Source organism: Tiliqua scincoides, chromosome 3 (assembly GCF_035046505.1).
Source record: "Tiliqua scincoides isolate rTilSci1 chromosome 3, rTilSci1.hap2, whole genome shotgun sequence".
In the NCBI taxonomy this organism is placed as follows: Eukaryota; Metazoa; Chordata; class Lepidosauria; order Squamata; family Scincidae; genus Tiliqua; species Tiliqua scincoides.
The window spans coordinates 156,750,283-156,769,547 of record NC_089823.1 but is presented as its reverse complement, the minus strand read 5'-3'; positions in this window follow the sequence as shown (position 1 = coordinate 156,769,547).

Sequence of the window (19,265 nt, the reverse complement as noted above, 5' to 3'; positions counted from 1 at the left end):
CAGTTGGGACCAAATGTGTACACCTGTGGGCTGTGCAAAAATGGGTTAATCTAAGATGGTCAGAGAACAGACCCCCACCCTCCAGCGGAGGCAGGCTGGCTAAGGGGAGTAGTCTAGTGGTTGGCATGGTCACACCTCTTCCTGCTTTCCCTTAACAGGACCAGCAGCTGCACAGGGGAAAACCTTGGTAGTTTTTATGTGCTGCTACCATCCCAGGGAAAGGGGGCCATTTGGGAAAAATCTAACTTCCAAGAGAACATTGAACTGCAGGGGTTCTTACTATCCTCCCATTTTGTTTAATTCCTTTTCTTTTGGACTCTTAATAAACCAGATTTTGACCTTTTGTCTGAAAAGTACAAGTAGGCTGATGGAAAATGCTTGCACTCAGCTGGATAATCACAAATAAAAGATTTAATCAAATCGATGCAAATTAATGTTCAGCAGGTGGAGCCAAGATGCTACTCAAGACCAATGCCCACAAGAACCCCCCCCCCCCCAATCGCTATAGTTAAATTGGTGAAGGGACAGGCTGGCTTGGAATAAAATGAGCAAACAAAGCAAAACAAATTCCCTGCTTTTCTAACAGCTTGCTATAAATTACAGTTCTTACACTAGCAATTTATATTTGTTCAAGGAATCCTGGTCCCCTACACTTATTGGAGAGTAAGTGGATGTGCTCTCATGTACAAGTACCCAAATCAAGTCTCCATGGTAGAACCAGGCAGAATGCATTAAGCTTCCTGTGTGCTTGGGCTTTAAAAAACCTTGGTTTGATGATGTCTTAAAGTTACCTAACTGGAAGAGTGGAACCCATCTAACCTTTACCTAGATACACAGATTTGACTGCCCAATGGCAAGGCAACTCTATCTTTAGACTGAATAGCTTCTGCAGACAAGACAAATTCACATCAACATGTGGTCAAAGGATAATGGAGATTCAAAGATAGGACAAAAGTCAAAAACTATTTGCCAGTCAATTTTTAGCTGATTGAACCTGCAAAGGAATTTCTAGAGAATTAGGGCGCAATCCTAACCCTTATGTCAGCGCTTTCCAGCACTGACATAAGGGCAATGCAGCTCTCAGGCAAGGGAACAAACATTCCCTTACTTTGAGGAGGCCTCCATGAGTGACACCCAACTGCAGGATGCAGCACACGTCCCATTGGCACCACTACGAAAGTGCTGGAAAGCACTGACAGAAGGGGTTAGGATTGCACCCTCAAAAGTATATCAAAAGACAGAAAAAGAGGCAAAAAAATAGGAGAAAAACAGGGCATGCATCACAAAGGCATTTCACTATACAATCATGAACTTCTCTCAAAAATTTTATATACGTAGATAAAAATATTTGCAGTGTTGAGAGTCTATGATAGGTCTGTTATCTCTCGTAGTGGGAGTCAGGAAAACATTTTAGCTTTTTTGAACCTCTTCATTCAAGGGTAACCACTGAAACTTTGCTGCACTTAAGAACTGTAGATAGTCTTTCTGTGCTAGGTGTGTGAAACAGTCCTTCTAGATTGGATCATTCTTCATTCACAAATGTGTGTGGTAAAACTTCATGTAGGTGAACCTGAGCTTCTTGGAAGGAGGTTAGGATGAACTGGTTAACATGTCTTTGACCCTAATACTAACTAAATTCTCCCCCCCCCCCATTCATGCATGCCAAGGAAGCATGCACAGGGAGGGGGTAGTCTCAGAGGTCTTCTCAAGAACTATTGTCCCCTTACCTTGAGAAAGTCTTCACTCTCCCTATGGCTGTTCTATGCTAGCTACTTTGCTGGTGCAAAACTGAGGAGAGTAAAGGAGAAAGAAAGGGAGAGGGGGAGAGATACTTCTGGTCCTGCTTCCCTCTCTCTGTCTCCTTGCCCACCCAGAAACTCCTCCGCTCCTTTCCCTCCCTTCCATCACCAGAACCCACTGCTGCCTTACCTGACCCAGGCACATGACAGGTAGTCTTAACTGCTGACAAAAGTGCACAGTTGCCACCGATTGCATTGGAAGCTTTGTTGCAGTTGCCAATGGTAGTAGCATTACCAGGGGCAGTGCAGTAAGTACAGCAGGTAACACAACATACCATGTAAGTGGCCCCTGACACTTTTTTCAAATCACAAACACAGATCCTTTGTTGCATCTCTCATCCACAGCTCCATCCACACCTTCCTTTGTCTGTTGAATCACATACGTAGCAGTGATATGAGCCACTACATAGGATCTCTGTCTCCCCCCCCCCCTCCATGTGGGCATGTTACACAGGTTTTAAACAGCACTGCCAGTTACAATTACCACAGCTTGACTGTATAAAATAAACAAACACCTTTCAGCCATGTATGGCGGCTTCCATCAGGCATACCGTATAGCAAGCAGTGGCCTATTTGCTAGGTGGCCCAACCCCTGTACAAGACAAGGCAAAACCATCAGATTGGATCAAGATGAGGGTTTCTTGCCTCAGTGTTTTCTCACCATGGGCTGCTGACCTTCACCATTCTGGGTAGTAGTGCTGCACCCATCCTACATACTCTTGAGATTAGCTGATCACATTTGGGGCTGGGTTTGCCTTTCACATGTTTTGCCTTTCACCTGGTTGGCTATTGGTGAGGTTCCCCCTCCCCCCACTTACTTCAAACTGTCTTTCATTGGTAAGCTTTAGCCAGTTGGTCACTTCTGGCAGGCATAGAGCGGGACTGGGACTAAGGGACTAGGTATACACCCCAAGGTATGCAAGGGCCAGAGAGGATGCTAGTACAGATCTTCAGTGCCTGTCTGGCTCAGGGATGCTTGCCAGCTGGCTACCGTGAAGGCCTGAACTGCAAAGTCTGTCCTAAAGGCTTTCTGGTTTGGAATGAGCTAACTCTCTTGATTCCCTTTCCAGGTTTTGTTGGGGAAAGATTATAGTGGTGGAGCCAGGGTAATGGCCAGTGGGGGCAGGGGGTACAGTGCCCCAGGTACCATGCTTTGAGGGGGTGTCAACCTGCACCCGAAGGCAGATCCCAAGGTAGTCATCCTCCTGCAGCTTAGAAAGGTACTTCTGGTTTTTGGCAAGTGCCTTTCAAGGCCCCAGAAGGCCTTCAGAGGCCTGGGGGAGGGTGCCAAAAATTTATGTACCCCCAGATGCCAGAGGCCATAGCTATGCCACTGAGCCAGGGGGAAATGAATGGTTGTTTCTGTCTCCCTCAGGATAGGTGCCCACACTGATTGGGCAGAGAAGTTCTCTAGTTCAGGATCCCCTGCAGAATTTGAATTGTATTCAAAAAATAAATAAAGTTATTCCAACAATGGTCTTCTATCACATAGTTTGTGGAAGGTGCCCCAGCAAACAGCACTGCTCCAACTCTTTACATCTCTGGGTTGTCTGTAAAAATATTACAGGCAGCCAGAAGATTGACTGGTTTTTCCATTAAAATCAATAGCAAAATAAAATACAGTTATGAAAATGAATGAAGTAGTTCAGCATCAGCAACAAATCAAATGTAATTCTAATAAACAGCATTCTATAATTAAAATGAATGAGTGACAATCTTTTTCCCCCTCATACAACCCAATTGCCTCTGAAACCTCTGAATTTTAGTTTCTTTGCTATACTGCCTGACACTTTTTGGTCACTCTGCTGATAAACATCTTCAGCATTCATACTCAACACAATTTTACTGGAGTAATCTGTCACTTTTCTTCTGCTTGGTTCAAACTTCCCAGTGTGTAATATTGTAGATCATCGTCTACCTTTCTCTCATAGAATCTGACAAGTGTTACATTTTGGGCAATGTTTTGTCATGTGTAGAGAGACTGGCAAAATATTATATGCTCATCTTCATTTGGAACGAGTAGAGTTTTTATGAACTTATCTGGACTTCCTGAAAGTTCTCTAAAGCTTCATAAAGAGAAAGGGGAAGCCCCCCATTCACGGTCCCAGCCTTCCCTGCCACTACTTCCACTCCTTTCTCAAACTTTCCTTGCAAGGAGGATATACAGTTTGTATTCTTTCTAGCTCAATCCATTCAGACAGGAGGAATTAAAGCTACATATCCAGTATTTGCTAGCAAGGATTGAGGTTCCTGAGCCTCCTGTCTCCTAATTCCTCCTGGCTGAATGCATCGAGCTGGAATAGATTGAGCTAACCTTGTAAAATAAGTTTAAAAACATAGGCTGAAACTACCTTTCTAACTAAAGGCGACGCTCAGTTCTGCACATGGATGCTATCAAATCCACTTTTACGTGATTGTGTTCTGCGCAAGAAACAATGATTCTTAAAAGCCCTGACTGCATACAAAAAGCTGGTTGTATGAAGATTGCATATGTGTGCCAGCAGAATATGTCCCTGGGACCTGGGGACAATGGTGTGAAGACCCAACGCCAATGGTGTAGTCAAGGGGGACAGGGTGGAGTGCAGTGCCAGGACTTCAACTACAGCAGGCACAGTGCCATTGTCAACAGGACAATGATTTCTGCAGTGCCAAGGGATTGTATGGAATATTTTTCAATGAACTGGGAAGAACATGAACTGGGAAGAAGCAGTAGGCTCAGCAGCAGGTAAACCAAAACATTTGCGTAGGTGCGTAAGTGCCACTCTGTCCTGACTCTAGTTGCAGATGCATATCTTGGTAGATAAGAAAGGGGAAGGTATGAAGGAAGGGAGAAGGTAAGCCTGGATCCTGTTTCCACCCCTCCACCAAGTGAAGGAGCAGAGGCTGGTTTCATTCATCTCTAGCACAAATGTATTCATGTCTACTCAGAAGATAGTCCCAATGGGTTCAACAGGGCTTACTCCCAGGCAAGTTTGTATGCAGAGTTTCCCAAACTGTGGGTCGGGACCCACTAGGTGGGTCGTGAGCCAATTTTAGGTGGGTCCCCATTCATTTCAATATTTTATTTTTAATATATTAGACTTGATGCTACCATGGTATGTGACTACATCTGAGAAAATGTTACAGACCTGTACTTTTAACAAGCTACTATGTATATTCTTTTAACAGTGTCAGTAAATGGGACTTACTCCTGGGTAAGTGTGGGTAGGATTGCAGCCTAGGATTGTTAAAAATTTTTCCTGCTTGATGATGTCATGTCCGGTCATGACATCACTTCTGGTGCATCCTGACAGATTCTCATTCTAAAAAGTGGGTCCCAGTGCTAAAATGTTTGAGAACCACTTGTGTATAGGGTTGCAGCTTTCATTAGATGAGGGGCCCCAGGATTCATAGGCAATGGAAGTGAAGCCTACTCCTGAGTAAACAAACATAGGATTGAATTCTAATGTACCTTTGATATTTATCTGCATTTTTAAATCTCACCCTTCAACTTTTAAGCACATTTTTAAACTATGGCAACCAACTCCAAGATTTTGAGATGAAAGATACCTCATTTAAATACATAGCTTAACAAATTTCAATATAAAAACAAATGGCAGGAATAGAAAATTTTAATGAAGATATTTAATGTTGATTTTTGTTATTGTATAGTATTGGTTGGCTTTTTGTTATTGGGGGGGGGGGGGGCATGATGAGCTCCTGTATTTGCCACTATACCATTGCTTTGCAAACTATACCAAATTTGTCTACTGTAGCATTGCTTTGCAAACTATTGAAACTGATATATACTTCAAGAGATAAACAATAATATGGTGAGTTAGAAGGAGAGCAACTTCATGAAGCAGTCTTCATAAAGCAAGGAGAGGTAACAGCCATAACATATGAAAAAACCATGCCACCTCCTATACTTTGCTTGGCTCCAAAAGGCACTTGATGAGACTGTACCACCCCAAAAGGCACACAAGAGGTCACATACTTGACATATCTGTTTTGAAGGCATACAGTCCTGTAAGCATTGCAATAAAAGTCTCTTTGGAATGTTTGAACAGGCTTTAGAATGGATCTATTTATGGATCTGCAGGTTTGGGTGATTCTGCAAATTATACGTATATATTGTTTTAGTTGTCACCAATAGCACTGTGTGTTCGTGTTCCCTCTCCCCAAATGATATATGCATTTGCTACATGGATGCCAAGGGAGTGGTTTCCTTAGCAACAGTAATCATGTAGCAGCTTTATATATAATCTGTTTTTCTTGTGACTTTTTTAGTGTTGAATATGACAGCAGTTGAACTCAATGTTAATATGAACCCAAATCAATTGACTCAAGAAGAGTCAAGTTGAACCTAAATATAAATAGACACATTAGGAACAAGTAGGTTTTTGGGTTATCTGAATTCATACCAGGGTCTTGTGTGTGTAATTGCACAGCTGTTTCAATTTCTCACTTTTTCTTTTGTGAAAAGTTGATATGATGTCTAGCATTATCTTGGAACGGAATCCCTAGGCAGAATATGTTTTGAATTGTTATAAGTAATTGTTCATTTCTCCTGAAGCTGTTTGAAATTGACAACAAGGGAATTTGGTATAACTGGATCTGCAAGGACAACACATTTTTGTCAAAATAGGAATATTTTTGCCACCTCTAGATCAGGGTTGTCCAAAGTTTTTGGCAGTAGGGCCACATCATTTCTCTGACACTGTGTCGGGGGCCAGGGAAGAAAATAATTAATTTACATTTAAAATTTGAATACATTTATATAAGTTTACATAAATGAAGATATGAAGATGAGCTTATATGAATGAATGAAGGTCTTGCAATTGCTCAAGGCCTATAAAGGCCTTGCGCAAGCAAGGCTGGCCTTTCCTTTGCTGCCGTTATTGCTTCACAGACGTGAAACAGCAAGTAGTGGAGGGAGCCCTCATCCCACAGCTCATGCATGAGGTCAAAGTCGCCCTCACACTGAGAGCAATTGCTTCAGGCCAGTGCGGGCTCCAGCAAGTCTCTGGAGGGCCAGAGGCTCACTGGAGACTGGGGACTCCCTAAGGGTCACTTTGGCTTTGAACACCCCTGCTCTAGATGATTAACAGGTGTGGTCTGGAGGCTGAGCTGCTGCCTTGCCTGAATGTACTAAGTAGGATCAGCTTTAGTCTTGCTTTGGATGGGAGAATGGAAGTTGCTGACCGAGCTCCCTGGAGGACTGCAAATGTGGAGGAATCAGCTACAAAAAATAAGTAATGTTGTGATAACCCACCTGAGATTTTCAGCTGCCTGTGGAAACTTGGATGGCAAGAGTTGTGCTGTCAGGACAACTACACTGTGAAGGGAAATGTCTGGAGAAATGGAGGACTCTATGAGTTTCTCTTGTAGAAAAACACTTATAAAAATCCCATTTGATAAAATGGGGTTTATGGTCAATCTACCTATGTAAACTTCCTTGACACTATAAGAAAGGCAGTACAGGTTGAGTCTCCAAAGTACATGAGAGTTCCATTCCCAGAACTCACCTGGATGGTACAAATCGCATTAAAGCAAATCTATTTAAAAAACAATGTCCCTTTGTTAGGCAATTTAAATACAGCCTTGCTTACCTTTGTGATGTAAAACAGAATCATTAAGCAGACAATCTGTCAATCAGTCTCTCTCCAGGGGCTTAGAAAGGCTTCACTCCGAGCCAGTGACCCCTCACTTCACCCAGAGCGCAGTGAGTATCATTCTTTCACATGCTCAGGGGGAAGGAATCACTTGCCTTGGAGTGAAGCTGTTCTAACTGGAGAGAGAGAGAGAGAGAGAGAGAGAGAGAGAGAGAGAGAGAGAGAGAGAGAGAGAGAGAATGATTGATGGATTGGCAGCCAGCTACCCTCTCTCGCATTAACAAGGCTATTGTTAAAGGAAATTTTTCCTTTAATTTAAAGGGCCCTTCTCATTGTGTAGAGATAAAACCGCTGGTGAAAAATCCATGGATGATTAGGTTATACCTGTATTTAAATACTGTAACAAACAAATAAATAAATCCTATCCAGGTCCACAGCATGCAGTGCCAGCAACTGAGTTTGCACTGCACGCAATGGGCCAGCAGGGACCAGGCAGCCCAGACCAGGTAAGCAAAGACTTCCTTACCTACCTTCTTTGCCACTGGTTCCTAATGGGTCCACTTAGCTCTACACCAGCTATTTTGCTGGCACAAATACATAGGTCCGAGGGGGTGAGTCAGACCCAGGATGATGCTGCAGCTGCCAAGACTTGCCCTACCCCTGCTCAATCCTTCCCTGACCTTCCCTTCCACCAGCTTATCTGCTCCTTCAACCAGTTTGTTGCCCACCACTGCTGTTGTGGGGCTTATGGTCTTCTGGGCTATCAGCAGCAAGCCACCTGCTTCCAGAGAGGTTCAGGTGATGGTGGTCCCTGTGATGCAATGGCAGATAGTGAGGACAAGATTGGGACAATATTTCAAAAATTTATACCTTGCTCATTAATGTCTTTCTTTCAAGAGTGTCTTGACTTATATAATGTACAAAAGCAATAAAATATAGAAATAGCTAAGAAGAGCTATTCCTGACATATTACTGTACCCCCTGCCCAACAACAATCCTGCCTACATCTTATTTTCTTTTAGTTTTTTTCCAACCTGGTAGGGTCGACAGCCTACCACATTTTCATTATCCATTTTCACCCAAGTTATCTATAGGAAACAAACATTTTAAAGACCAATATCTTTCAAGATCTTGCTTGTTAACTCAATCCCATAAACTTTGCCAAGGCTATTTGCACTGACATGGATGACAGATCCCTGGAGATATTTCTCTTGTCTCACATTTGGTGGAGCACAGTAACATCTGATCTCATCATGTTCCTGCTGAGCCAAATCACTGAAATCAGGGTCATTCTTTCTGGCATCGAGGAACCCCCAGGATGCTAGCTGTTGGTGGTGACCTCTGTGCCCAGAAGATTAGGCTGTGCCTACAGATCTAAGCTCTCAATGGTAACAAGCCTGAACAAGAAAAGAACGAATGACAACTCAGATATGATTTCATTCAACACCTCAACCCTACTAAAATTAAACCTTTTTCCCTTTACCACCATGTCACCCACTACAGCTCCATAGAGACATATGCCTCTCATAGCCTCCAGATCTATTTTCCATTTGCCCCATTGCACAACATTTCCCTACCCATGAGTCATACAACAACAACAACAACAAGAGGTATTTATATACCGCCTTTCTTGGTCTTTATTCAAGACTTTATTCAAGGCGGTTTACATAGGCAGGCTTTATTTAAATCCCTTATTAAATAGGGATTTTTACAATTGAAAGAAGGTTCTTTCTTTCAAGAACCACTACATTCAGATGTTTCATTCCGATCTGGCTTCACATTCTGGCCTCCATCCTCCCACGCTCAGAGCAGATGGAATAGCTCGGTTTCAGCTTGTCAGCTGCTTCAAGGTCGCACGGTGCCAGTGGCCTCGAAGTGGCGACCTTGTGGATGTTATCTTCAGGCAGACGGAGGCTCTACCCTCTAGACCAGACCTCCTGCCCAAATACCTCTGGCTCTGAAATACAAAAATACCTCTGCCTCTGAAAACATCAGGAATGATGTTTTAAAAAACTGCTTTGCTTTATGATCGTTTTATAGTGCATTTTTTCAAAACAAATGAACAAATTCCATTTGTTTTGCAGATCTGTGTACCACTTTGGATCTGTGCTAAAGAAAGTTGAGTAATTTAGAGTGCAATCCTAACCCCCGGGTTAGGCCAGCACAAGTCACTGGCGCTGACCTGGGGGGTGCCACAAACGTGCCACAAAGCTTGTTTGCACCGGCTCAGGAGTTAGCTGGTTTCCCCGTGCCTGATCCATCCAGGCCCGGTGGGGTAAGTTTGCACTGGCTGAGCTCAGCTAACGCAGCAGTCGGGGAGCCATTCCATTCTACTTGGATCTGCTCCACCTCAACAGGTAGTGTAGATCCAAGTAGACCCATTGGGGCCAGTGCAGCGCAACATGGGTAAGGGGAAATTTTCCCTTTGCCTTGGGTTGCGCCACTTCTGGCCCCAGACTTGTGCTGGAACCAGTGCAGGCCTACTGGCCTGCCTGCTCCAGGCAAGTTAGGAGTGCGCTGTTATTTTAAAATGTACGTTCTACCCTACTCCTTCTGGATCCAGGACAGGTTGCACTATACCAAAGTTAAAACAAACTACTTAATAGAAAATGTAATCAACAAAAAATACAAAACAGAAAACAAAGCAGCAGAAAAAGACAAATCACATTACATGAGCAATGACCTGCTAACCCCCCCCCCCCCCCGCCCAAGTTGCCAGCACATAGCAGAAAACCTGTAGTGAGTGGCCAACCATATCTCCTAGGATAGAGTGTCTCATAGGGTGGGCAGCTACCACTGAGAATACCCTCTTACAGTTTTCCACCAGTTGTACTTCATTAAATAAACAACATACATCCCTCTGCATGGTTTTTAGGGATGTGTAGGGATTCTCACTACTCCATTCCATTCTTCTTAGGCTTCTGAGGGAGCTGCAGTTTAGAAGATCAATGGAAAGGGCATATGTTGGCCTGTGCTGAAAATGGGATGGGGACAATGACAAGGAGCCAGAAATCTAGAAAGAAGAGATTTAGGGCCCAATCCTATGCTCGTCAGCACAGTACTGACTTGAGGGCATTTCAGGGGGACAGAGAAGCAGCCAGAGGTCTCCTTGGAGGAAAGTGTTCCCCTACTCCATACAGTGCCCAACAGCCCCTATGTGTCTACCCAGCAAAATTGCAGGTGCAGATTTGAGTAGCCTGTGTCGGGCTTTCAGGTACGGGGGGGGGGGGGTCAGATCTGGCTATAGCCTTTTCCACCATGCCTGACCTCTTCTAGGTCTGAAGCACTCTGTGGGCTGTGCTCCACCCCATGGCCCTATCCACCTTCCCCCTGCCCTGTCCCGAAATGCCTCTCTGCTGCCCAGTGGGGATACTTATTGCTGCACACTCCTCTTTGGTGTTCCACTGGTGCAGAGGTCCAGTGCCAACTGGTGCTGGCCTTTCTGCCAGCACAGCTGATTGTCCGCTGCTGGTGAAGTGCCATACAGCACTCTTGCAACACCTGTTGCTAGGGCAGCACACAGACCGCTGGTGCTGCCCCAGTGTTGGGCTGTTAATGGAATTTAAGCAGTGTGCAAAGTGTAACTTTTTTCAGCTTGTTGATAACTTATTTCAACATAACACTGCTAAGCACACTTGTGTCACAAGAAATTTCTGAGCTCAGAGAAAATTGGCTTTAAAATGCTACCGTGGGATCATCATATGGAAAATAATGAATTCCATCATCATGTGCAAATTTAGAAAAATGCAAATGTCTGCTACATTTCTACAGTCAGGGAGTCTTTGGCCCAAAAAAGGAAAGGAGAAAACATTTAGACTTGACCCATTTACGCCTCTACAACTGATGGAGTGCAGAGTGAAATGAATTTGACATTTGAAGGGTAGAGTGTAAGTTTGCAAGACCAGCTGTCATAATGATTTGCTTAGAGCAACTGAATTTTCCATTAATGAGAATGATGTCAAGGAAAGATGCATACACACCTTAATCTCGCCATAAACAATACTTGCCAATGACAATGTTACACATTTCAAGGATTTTAAAACATTTCTTTCTGTAGAAAGAAGGGAAAATGTAGAACAGTTTATCTGCTGAATATGTATCCTCTAGCAGGTACAAATCAGGCCAGCCAAATCTCTGACGTTTTGGATTTTGCCTTAAAGGCAGATGAAGTCTGAAATACCCTTGAGGCCGAGATGAGCTGTAGGTCATAATGGAAATCAAGCCTTTGATCAGCTAGTAAAAGCTGTGCAAACACCGTTCATATGGTAGGTGACTTCTCCCAGACACTTTGTCCATCTGCCGTCTTTCATCTGTTTCAAAGGAATTTACTTCTACTGCAAATCTTATAAAAATTGAGAAGGAGAGCCTAACTACTGTACTGACTTCAGGCATGGAAGCATACTGGCCCTGAAATTTGTTGATTCGGAAGGGAAATTCTGAGAATGACAGTGATGTGCTGTTTGAGCATTGCCACCCTTTGCCCCATTCCCGTGAGAGCAGGGTTTTCACAGGACCTACATTTGGGCCCTGGTCAACCCGAGGAGTGGGGCAACTACCTGTATCTAAAAGTGCTCACCCCACCCACATGTGAGTTGAGCCTGGTTGGTTATCACCTGCCCACCTGTTGACAGGCTGATGATTAGCTCGTCATTTTGGGGCTGGGTAGGAATTTTTGCCTTCAGCATGATAGGCTTCTAGTTGGAGGATTTTTCACCTACCCTAGTCTGTTGAAGGTGGTGGGGATTATGATAGGTTATTTCACTTCTGGTCACTTAACGCAGAAAGTGTACAGAGGGCCGGAAGGTGTTGTTCTTGGCGTCCAACTGAGATAGCGCAACTGGGGAATTGCCAGGGCTGTTCAGACATTGCCTACCCAACTTGGTGAGGCTGGTAGGCTTTCCTTGACTGGATTTGCTAAGGGTACCTTTGGCTTGGCTGGGGTGAGCTTATGTAATCACACTGCCTTGACCCCAAGGGCTTGGCGAGGACAGACCTAGCAAGTCTCTGACTGGTTTGAGTCAGGTGGGTGGCTGTCTGATCATCCTGATCACAAGGGCAGGCAAACGGCTAAGGCCCATACAGTATGGGTTTGAAATTTAGTGCCTGCTGCTGTTAATCTTTAATAAAGTGGCCCTTAAGTCCAAAGTCTCAGTCTTGTGTGCTTATTCGGGCACTTATTTGTGTGGGTAAATTAAAAAAAAACTACAGTTCCCTTTTCCAGGAAGACTTATGCTGCAGAGTGTGTGTGTGTGTGTGTGTGTGTGTGTGTGTGTGTGTGTGTGTGTGTGTGTGTAACTCCATTTTTGTATGGAATTGTATTTGAATTCTACAAATACAAACAATTCTACAATTCTACAAACACAATTAAAATATTAAATTCTAGAGCCACCGCAGGTACCTGAGAACTAGATGGAATTGTTCATTTGTTATATGGCCAAGTATTTGCTAATAGATAGAGGTGCGATTTTTTTAGTGCTGATGAAATAAAAAACACCTAACACTGCTTTCTGCACTTCTCGGTTTTGTTTTAAAAAGAAAAACAACCCAAAATATAAAAAAATTAAAACTGTTTTCTAACACCCCTATGCATTGGTCACTGTAGGCAGGTAGGGCTGGACTGGGGGGTGCAAGGGTAATCACTGTGGTTGCATCTGCTGACACTATATACCACATATATCACCTACCTAGTACACTTAAAGCAATTATCATTTATAATTATAATTTATAAAAATGTGCCCTTGGAATAAAGCATCATAACACTGCTTTCTGTACATCTCATTTTCATCAAAAATGAAATTCTGTGAAAATGAAAATATTTAAGAACACTTCTACTTCACAAAGGTTCTGAACAAACAGATAAATTAAATCTGAACTACTATTTAATAATTAATGGTAGTTCATAAAAGTGAACAGATTCCAGAGAAAAGGTGTGGAGCACCCTAGTCATGTTAAGAACTTCTATTTTATTCCACTTTTAGGCATATCATATTTACTTTAAGTTGTATCAAGTGTTCCACTCTTGGGCATACCATACTTTGGGATGCATTAATCGTTTTTTTAAAAAAAACCACAATTGTTCAACAGTCACAGTATAATCTGAGAATAAAGAGTAGGACATTCTCAGTTGAGGTATTCCTCAACAAATGCTCATTCAAATATTTTACTGAATGAGGCCCACCGCAGCCGCTTTCAGGAAGATAGTTAATATTTTGGTTTAGAAAGAATTTGGGGATGGTACCATTTTTAACATGTACATTTTCCCTTTTTACTATAGCATTTCAAAGGTGCAAGCCTGTGTTGGATGAATGGGGTCACTTCCACAACTCTTAAGATGCTGAAGTAGGGGCTGAGAGCAGCCTGTCACCACTCTTTACTTTTTCATGCCCCCAAATATATCTTTGCAGCACTGCAAATTGTGCCACTCCTAGTGTCAGAGCAAGAGAGAAACTGTTCCCTTATATTAGTATGAGAAACCGTCTGCCCACAAGGGCTGATCTTACCATGACCCAAGGATAAATAAGGCCAAGGTATAAAATAAAATAAGGTTGCCACCTTTTATACTGGACAAAACCCACATAACTTTGATTCACTAGATGCACCAAAAAGGAAACCTATGCTGCCCAGTACCCAGGGCTGCAGTGATGCCAAAATGCCTGCCGCTGCATCCAATGGTCACCAAGCAGCTGCCAGCGACTCCCAGCATCTCCTTGGGGGAAGAGGCCCCACAAGGAGGCTTCTTGACTCTGTATTGGCTAATTAGCCGGTGCAAAGTAAAGCAGCCCCATGTCAAGCCAGGAACTGTGATCTGGTAAAGCAGAGCTCTGCCAGTCCAGCCTCCCACCCATCCCCTCCCCCACCCCACCTTCCCCTATCCTCCCTTGCCCTGGAACGGCCCCCCCTCCCTCCGCTCACCTTTCCCTGCCTCATCTTTCTGCCATGGATGGGCACTGGGCCAGCAGTAAGAGTAGCAGACGTGATTTATGGCATGCTGGTACCTATCTACATCAGAGCAGGTAAAAGACCATTGGTCACAGGTGGGGAGAGGGAGCAGAAAAGGTGGGGAGGGGAAACAGATTGGGAGATCTCTGCCTGCCTTGCTATACTGAGAGTTTTGAAAAGACATATGTTAGGCGTAAAAAGTGGCATCCCTATCGTCAAAAGAATTTCAATATTACTTCAGACTGGGGATGCCAAATGTCTCCAAAAAAAAATAAAAATTGGCCCAGTCCGGTCTTCAGTAGTTCAAGTGGTTGTATCAGATCAATAGGAGAAGATTAAATTTTCTCCATTACTACCAACACAAAAATATCCTCCCTTTAAGAAGAAAAGGAGGTCTGCGTAGAGCCTCCGTCTGCCTGAAGATAACATCCACAAGGTTGCCAGTTCGAGGCCACCGGCACCATGCGACCTTGAAGCAGCTGACAAGCTGAAGCCGAGCTATTCCATCTGCTCTGAGCGTGGGAAGATGGAGGCCAGAATGTGAAGCCAGATCGGAATGAAACACCTTGAATGTAGTCCTTCTTGAAAGAAAGAACCTTCTTTGAAATTGTAAAAATCCCTATTTAATAAGGGATTTAATAAAGCTTGCCTATGTAAACCGCCTTGAATAAAGTCTTGAATAAAGACCAAGAAAGGCGGTATATAAATACCTGTTTTATTATTATTATTATTATTATTATTATTATTAAAAGCAACATGGGAGGCAAAAACCTATGCAGAATGACTTTCTTTTTTATATGGGAAAGGATTCAGACACACAGTGTCCACTCTGCAGTCTGAGCCAGTAGTCTGGCAACAGCTGTACCAATTCTTCTCCTTATAGTGCAAGTGAGAGAAACCCAAGATTCAGACAACATCTGCCCAAATGCACATTTTTTTCTGCCTTGGTTTTTGTCTCTTAAAAAAAAATTATGGGAGATGGAATGTCTTTTTGATCTTTCATCACAAGTATGATAACATTTAACACTTGCACCTGAGGCTCAACAGTGCCAAACGACCAGAAAACCACAGCCTGACCTGCTATGCCCCTACTGCTACTGCCTGCTACTGCCCCTTTAACAGAGGTCTGAGAGGCAGAGAGTAGAAGGTTAAACTTCCAGTGGCATGAAGAACAGCTATATTGCTAGCTTCCTGTTGCAAAGCAAACTTTTGCTCAAGAGGCTGGTTCAAAAGTTGGTAACCAAGTACCAAGAATCCTCTACGCATCACTTGCTGTGCAGAAACCAGGCTCAATACTGTTCTATAATTAGTCTAACAAGAGCAGCAACATTTCAATAGGCTCTTAACCAGATGTTATTCAATTAGCCAACAGTGGATGCTGCAACATAGTCAGAGGGGAGGACACAACAGCTCAGTCCAGTTTCCATTAATAACACAAATCCTAGTTAAAGTTATTTCTTCAGGACTAACTGCAGTTTTGAAACGGCACTAGAGAGAACAGCTGAGAAAACAATTAGAAGCTTTGATGCATCTAAAAGGAAAAACAAATTAATGAGATTGCATGGAGTTACTGATGGAAACATGTTTTTCTCTATCAACACTTAACACACTAGGTTGCAGCTTTTAGGAGCTACAAATCTCAAGCTAATCCTGTTTATATATTATCTAACATAAGAATAAGTCCCACTGAATAACAGTAGAACTAAAGTTTATTTCAATGTGGGCACAACCCCTAACCAGGTCTACTCAGAAGTAAGTCCTATTTTGTTCAATGGGGCTTACTCTCAGGAAAGTGTGGTTAGGATTGCAGCCTGTATGTATTTTGGTGTAAACAGATACACAATTTCATGCTAAGTCTGCAAGTTTAGTGAACATGGAACCATGTTATGATAGCTTCAGGTCAGAGGCCTAAAAGTGTCAAAAAGGGTTTTTTTTTGTAGAGTTATTTGCTCTGAATAGAACACATGAAACTGGTGCCACTCTGTGCTTAAGAGGCTCTACAATGCGACACATCTTGCTGCTGGAATGATAACACAAAGAACTCATAAGCTTTACATTATAGTCCTAACTTCTCCTTTCAGAAGTCTTTTGTACTGAACCAATATGACAATTTCATTTGCATACTAATGGAGCCTTTTCAGGTCACGACCACCTGTAGTTGTTTTGCATAGCACAAGAAAAGCTAGAAACCACAAACGAAAAATAAATGGCTTGGGGAGGCAAGGGGGAAATATTATAAGTGGTAACATGTCTACAAATTGAATGATCTTGGAGTTTTGCATTCTGAGACAATGTCCAATTTAGCAAGATGAACTTTTCAGCTCGACACAGTTTGATGAAGAGTCAAAAATGTACCAATTTTCAAAGAAAAGGAAAATAAATGGCCCAGAATCACAACTTGGCAATGGCACTTCTCACACATTTTGCTACGCAGAAACCAAAGACGGTATCAAAGCAATCAGTTCTAAAGTAATAAAGTCAGAGCCTCAAGTATTGTTTGTAATACCTGAAGATAGAAATTGATTGATCAAGTCACTAGAAACCCCAGATGAAGAAAACAGTGATATGAAATTTTGTTGAATCAATGGGTACCATTTACGTGTCCAAGAATAGTTTTTATGTCTGTGCTACAAACCTAAAGCTAACACTATGTAAAGAAACTGTCTCTATCCTATGGTAAAAAAGAAACCTTCAGTCTAAGACAGGGGTCTCCAAATCCCGGCCAAGGGGCCAGATGTGGCCCACGGCAAGCCTCTTTTCGGCCCACAGCAAGCCTCTTGTCCCCTGAAAGCTTCTGGCCCACTTGGCCGAGCATGACAGGAACTATGCTCTGGTTGTGTCTGGAGGGTGTTCTAAGGGCCAGAGAGGTTGAATGAATGAGCCCATTCATTCATTTATTCACTCATCTAAGTTCTATCTCTAATTTACTTATATGAATTTTATATTTAAATTTTTTCCCTGGCCCTCAACACTGTACCAGGTATTTGATGCGGCCCTCTGGCCAAAAAGTTTGGAGACCCCTGGTCTAAGAGAAGAGCTAAGGTGCTTACGTATTCACTCATGCATAAATAGGCATGGAAATGGTAAGGTCCAGAGTTCACATATAAGTAGTAAACAAGATTTACTCCTCCCAGTTCTCCATACAGCAGCTCTTCTAGATACAGCAGCAGCACCTCAGTTCTCCACCGGCAGTCTCTGTTTGGTTAGTCATTTAGCTAGTCTATTAGTCAGTGTTCCAGTTCATTGTCCATCAGCTAGCTAGTCTCCTCTCCCTACAACTACAACCCACTAACTCTAAATGCTCCAGGTGCTGCTTTTATCCCTGTAATGACCTGGCTGCCTCTAGTGGCTGCACTTTAACCCCATGTTTCTCAGATTCACTGGAACAAAGGGTCACTGCTGATACCATATCCTATTCTCCTCACAATATTTTCAGCGATTCCAATACAACAATCTAACCTGCCTTGGCAAAGCTTATCTACTGCACCAGAGGCCAGTCTTCAGAACACTGTTCTGTTGTCATAAAACCTCCCCTTGCACCGGTCCAATCTTAGGGCACAATCATATTCCTTGCTGTGCAAGGTGCAGCTGTGCCAAAAAAAGGTGCTATAATCAGCAGTGGGTGGAGTGACCCAAGGGCAAGTGCGAGGCAAAACAGCTCCAAGTAAGCCCTGGGGCTGCCTATGGATCTCCTTAGACATATGCCACAGTTGTGGTGGTGTAAGTCCAAGGAGAAGAAAGTGGTGGGGAGCTCCGAAATAGAGGAGATGGAATCCAGCATGTGCCATTGCTACCAGATCCACCCCTACGGCCCCCTCTCCCAATTCCTCCCCCACCTTGCCCTGTTTTTTTTACTTACCTGTGTCCCGTTGTCTGGTTGCCCCTCCCACACCAGTATGCAGTGAGTGCTTTGGTAGTGCAGCTGCATAGAGTAAAATGTGTGTGTGTAAAATTTGGCTCCGTATAAACAAGAATCAAGGACTCTTCCTCGTCTCCATCTCAAGATTCTCAGCAGCTTTGGCAAAGAGCTTTCCTATATGTTACATACATGTTGATGTCTGTGAGCGGGTAACACACTTCTGGGATTTTATTGTAAGATCATAAATAAATCTTTCATTTTGCTTTTTATATAATGTGTGAAATAGATTCTTCACCACCTCTTCTACTTTATTTTGTCCAAATATGAAGATGCTTACTCCATGGAATTTTTCTAACTTCCTATATGTCCCATTAAAGAATGCTGAAGGCATAATTTGGAACTTAATGTGGTGAAAGATTTTCTCAAGGATGAAGAGACATGTTCCAATGAATACCTTTGTGGATAATGATCAATCTTGTAATGATACTAACATCTCAGGAAGCCAGTGTTTTGAATTTTTGCCAGATTTAAATTGGCAGCAAATTTTCAGATGGTACCTTTGACAAATCTTTTGGCCTTGTCTGTTATTGATCCAACATAGTCTGATGATAAATTAGATTCAAACAAAGTTCTTACACTACACGGCCTAATCTATATCCTATGTAGTTAAAAATCACTTTGCACTGTTTTGACTTTCTAGATTTTTCAGTTCTCTCTCTCTCTCTCTCTCTCTCTCTCTCTCTCTCTCTCTCTCTCTGTGTGTGTGTGTGTGTGTGAGAAAGTAAGTAACTTCTGGCAAAGGTAATACTATATCTGTCCTCAATGTTGCAACTGGTTTGCAGTCTCATACTGTGAAGGCAATGTCCGATTTTGAAAAACTGGTGCTGTAACAGGTCAACAAGGTGCAGATAATTACATTTCCAAATTTCTGTACCATGGTGCTCCAGGGTTACAATCTTACTTACAGTGGCTTTTATAGTTCGGATCATAACATTATTTCCTTTCTTCCATGAGAACTTACGAGCAGCCCACTCAAGCCACTCTCACCTTCATAGCAGCTGATTTTTCCATGAA